The sequence below is a fragment of the Pongo pygmaeus genome, chromosome 7 (genome assembly GCF_028885625.2).
Source record: "Pongo pygmaeus isolate AG05252 chromosome 7, NHGRI_mPonPyg2-v2.0_pri, whole genome shotgun sequence".
NCBI lineage: Eukaryota > Metazoa > Chordata > Mammalia > Primates > Hominidae > Pongo > Pongo pygmaeus.
The window spans coordinates 75123824-75129008 of NC_072380.2; positions in this window are offsets into that span (position 1 = coordinate 75123824).

The following is a 5185-nucleotide window of genomic DNA, read 5'->3' on the forward strand; positions in this document are numbered from 1 at the left end:
CGGCCTCGCACGCCGGGCCCGCGGCAAGCAGAGCTGCCTCTTAAAGGAAACCGCCTAGTGTCCCCACGGGGCCTAATCACCTGTTTAGCAGCTTTAGTTAGGGACCCCGGCTTTTTCCCAGCGAGGGAAGCCACTGATGTTCAACACCGAGGGAACGATGTCAAAGTTAGTTGGGATGTTTTTTTACAATCTACTAGAGAATCTTTTTTTTTTTCTTTTTCCATCCACTCTCTCTCTCTTCCTTCCATTCTTCCTTCCTTCTTGCAATCTTGGAGTTAGTTGAAAGGAGCCTTAGAACGAGCCTTTAATGGCCTGTGGCCGACCCGCTACTGAGCCCTCTCCCCTCTCCTTCCATCAGATTCCAGACTGATGACCCCTCCCCTCGCACTGGGTTACAGCATGCATTCTAAAACACGCATTCCACATTGCCTCCTTAGCAGCCTCACCGCTTTTCTCCCTTCCTCCCGATTCGGGAAAACTTCTCTAATCCTGGCACCGGCCCCTGTTACTGACACAAATAAATGACTAGCACATACCCTGCCCCCCTTCCACACCAATATTTATATATTTATATATTTTATTAATTTATTATTTACTTATTTAGAGACAAGGTCTCACTGTCGCCCAGGCCGGAGTGCAGCAGTCTGATCAAGGCTCACAGCAGCCTCCAACTCCTGGGCTCAAGTGATCCTCCTGCCTGGGCCTCCCAAAGTTTTGGGATTACAGGCCTGAGCCACCATGACTGGCCTCCATATGTTTTTAGCACCGTAAACTTACTCTGTTACACTCCACCACCACTAAACTTTAAGCATGTCTACTCGCTAAAACGGACAATCCAAAGCTGTTATATGATTGTGTCTATGAAAGCCTGGGGAATGAAGATGAAGTAGGGAAATAATGTGGAAACTTGAAAGGCTGTTCCATTGTCCTTTTCTTGATTTCTCCGTATTGGAACTAGCCTAGAATTGTCTTGTCTTCCCAAGAGAGAATCCATGAAACTGTTTCTTATTAAATGCATACTATGCTCCAGGTAAATGCTGGACTTGGAGAAAAATTAAACCAAATCTTTGCTTTTAAGGAGCTCAGAGGGTGGAGAAAGAGACTGCCATTTCATTCATTAAAGAAAGAGTGATTGGGTGGTTACTATGTCCAGACCCTGTTCTAGGTACTGAGGGCACTCCTGTGAACAAAATAGACACAACTCTTGCTTTCAAGGAGTTTTCATTCTTTTGGAGGAGGGAATGGATGATAAACAAGATAAATCAGTAAATAATGTGATATAAGAAATGGCAGTCAATGCTATGGGGAAACAAAGCCAAAAAGTGGGCAGCACCTACAGTGACGCTGGAATAAACACCTGAGTGAGGTGAGCAAGCTGGCCCGTGGTATCTGGGACTGGAAGGCTATGGGCTTTGGCTTCTGTTCTGAGGGAGATGGGAAGCATTAGAGTAAATAATCCCAATCCAATCAGAAAGCAGCTATACATGGGGACAAAAGATTCCTAGCTTTGGCTTACACTCAGAGTGAGACGGAAGCTATTGGAGTAAAGGTTTACAAGTCAATGTGACAAGTGTACAAAACAGGTTTGGAGACCATGGTGTGAGAACACAGAGGAACACTACTGACACTGCCTAGGAGATCTGGAAAGGCTTCACAAAGGGGCTGTTTGCATGGCCTTAGTGAATGCACTGGGAATGTTTGCCAACCAAAGGAGAGAGGGGGAAGGAAGAAAGTACTAGTCAAGAGGGGCTGACTGTGCAAGGCCTTTCTGGAAGCTCCGAAGAATTAAAAGACAATGGTAGCCTTTCTTCTCTAGAAGTTTTAAGTGTCTAAAAGTAAATTAATAAGAGAGGGCCTATAGAGCGTGTTTTCCTCCCTTCCAAAAGATTTTTTTCAACACACTCTCCTACTTGTTTTTAGTAATTAGCATCTGCTTTTTGGAAATTGGGCAGAAAGTTCAGTGAGTGATCGGGGACGTTATCTAGCTATAGCCATTGAAGGTGCAAAGAGAATGCCTCTTGCCCTCTGAAAGTTCCATGATTTTAGTCTATAAAACAAACTGACAGTAGACAGACTAATGGGAAAAAGGCACATGCGTATATTAACGTGTGTAAACAAGGGAGTCATACACAAAGTATGAGACTTAAAGAAGGGGCCAGATAATGAAGTTTTACACCACCCTGAGGTTACAGATAGAATAGGGGCTTGGGGCTTCTCGGGGAGAGATGGAGACACAGATTATGGGAAAGTGAAGGAGGAAAGCATGGCATAGAGCCTACCAAGTTTTACAGATAAAATCCTCCAGGGAGGAGCTCTCAGAAAGAATAAGACAGAAGCCTGTGGTAACAGTTTCCCTAGCAGACCTTTAAGGTGTCCAACTTTTAGTCCCTTTTTCCCAAAAGTTAATCTTTCCTAGATCCAGAGAAGGGGAGCCTCAGAGAAAGCTTGGATGTTTATTTCACCTATGTGGATTTTCTCTACAGATACAAATCTCCCCTATAAAAGACAGCTTTTCAGGGCTATTCTTATGCTGGCAGTCCCTCTGAATAGCCATCTCAAAATAGACCAAAGGAGTATATTGTGAATGGCATATTTTTGGTTTCCTTCATTGTAGTATCCCTTTTTTTTTTTTTTTTTTTTTTGACAGAGTCTTGCTCTATCGCCAGGCTGGAGTGCAGTGATGCAATCTCAGTTCACTGCAACCTCCACCTCCAGGGTTCAATGGATTCACCTACCTCAGCCTCCTGAGTAGCTGGGACTACAGGCGCGCGCTGCCATGCCTAGCTGATTTTTGTATTTTTAATAGAGATGGGGTTTCACCATGTTGGCCAGGATGGTCTCGATCTCTTGACTTCGTGATCAGTCCGCCTCAGCCTCCCAAAGTGCTGGGATTTCAGGCATGAGCCACTGTGCCCGGCCTAGTATCCTTTTTTAGAATTGATAAATCTGTTATTTCTGCATCTGTGAAATTTTTCTAAGAAATCAATAAGACTGATTGATTGATTGATTGTCATTAAACTCAGTGAAAATGAAGCCAACATGGAGCCCAGATGGTGATGAGAGGTGGCTCCTAAGTACCTAAGAGGTGGCAGAGGAAGTGGTGGATATCTATAACTCAAGTGGGAAGCAATGCCAATGTCAGCGGTTAGCCCAGTGGTAGAAAAGATTGCACGACTATGGGAAAGAGAGAAAAAAGTTGAAGAATTGATGTGGCAGACATAAAAGTTGAGAATTTTACACTAAAACTTGATTGCTTTAGGGGTAAATTATACAGATCATGCTTCTGTCTTTCAACAATGTTATCTTGGATTTATATGAAAATTTTAGAATTCTTGGCACAAGCTTTCAAGAGCTGTTACTCAATTTTTGTTTTGAAGTGTTTTCAAATTTTCTATGCTCATATTTTACGCTGGTGAGCTCTTGTGTTTACCAAAAATGCATCCAGGCCTCTGGCTGAAAGATTCCAAAGGGATTTCTGGAACTATTGGTATGAGGAAATAAAAGCAAAACTGGAAGGAAAAGTTAGTTGACTTTTGTATCTACCTTACAATTTACTCTGAAATTACTTAACATTTAGTTATTTATTAGCATAATAATTCATAAGTATACCAATTTATTTTACTTTCAGCTTCACAGAAAAGACAAATATTTTTCACTGTTAAAAGATAACATTTTCAAAAAAAGATAAAATTATGATGCTTATACATATATAAAAATGAACATGTGTTAAAGATTTTATTCAACTGGTAAGGAGGAAAGTAGACACATGTTATTGCAAGTTCAAATAAGTAAAAAAAAAGCACACATTTACATGGAGTAAAGGATGTTGAAAGGGATGTACAAATGGAGGCAAAACTAACTTCTTTCACAGTGAGGGAGAGAGGTCAATCAAAACTCCTCCAGGCAGGACAGAATTAGCATGTTATTAGACAAGAATTATTTGCCATTGCTATCAGTTATCTACAGTTCACAGAACTGTAAAATAGCTTCGATAGAATGAGAATCAAATAATGCAGGAGGTGCCATCTAGAGTCTATGTAATGCATAATTTTCCATTGAAGCACAAATATTACCCCACATCACTTGGGAAACTCTATGTAAAATTTATGGAATAATATTTACCATAGAACATTTCAACCACATGTAAAAATTATAATAATGAATACCAATGTACAGCCTGCTTCAGTAATCAATGATATTTTGCCAATCTTGTTTTATCCACCTCCCCTACTTTTTTAATAAGCTGAAATATTTTAAAGACATACCCACATATCATACCATTTTAAATATCATACTCTTGTAAATACTAAAAATAAATTTTTTACATCACCACAATAACATTTTTCACACTTAAAAAATTAGCAACAGTTCCCCAGTATTATCTAGTACCCACTCTGTATTCAAAATTCCCTGATTATCTCAAAAAATTTCGTTTAAGTTCTTCAAATTAGGATCCACATACACTTCATACAGTGCATTTGGTTGCTGTGCGTAAGTGTCAAGAATAGCTTCTCTCTTTTTTAAATGCTATTAATTTGTCGGTATAACCAGGTCAATTTTGTTTAGCATTTACCATCTTCTGGATTTTTCTGATTGCTTCTTACTGGCATCATTACATTGTTTTTCTTTCCCCTGCATTTCTGGTAAGGAATAGTTAGATCTAGAGGACTGGTTAGATTTAGATTAAATCGTACTTTGGCAAGAATGTTTCATGAGGTGCATCACATGAAAAAGTATATAATATATATTTTATTCCCAGTGTAGATTCTCACAAAAGAGGAAAATGCTTTGAGAATGGACCATGCAATGCTTCCATGGTACATCTCAAAAGATATTCCCCTGATGCTAGTGGATGACCCAAGATCAATTAGCTCACTCTCTGATCTGCCTATCTCCAATGGGAATCTTATTGCCCTGGAAGGCAAATGTTTCCACAGCCTCAAAGTTTTTGAATTGTTCTTTTTCCCCCTCTAAATGCACAAAGAAATGAACAGCCCCCTGCAGTAATAACTATTTACTGCAACTGCTCTCAGACGTCTCCAAAACTGCTGCCCTTGCCAGTGACCTGGTAGCTATTGCACACACAGTGGCTAAGTGCTTTCTCACAAAAACAGTAATCCCTGGTACCCCCAAAGCCAAAAAGATCATGGAACTCAAGATGTATTAAAGACTTAAATGTAAAACC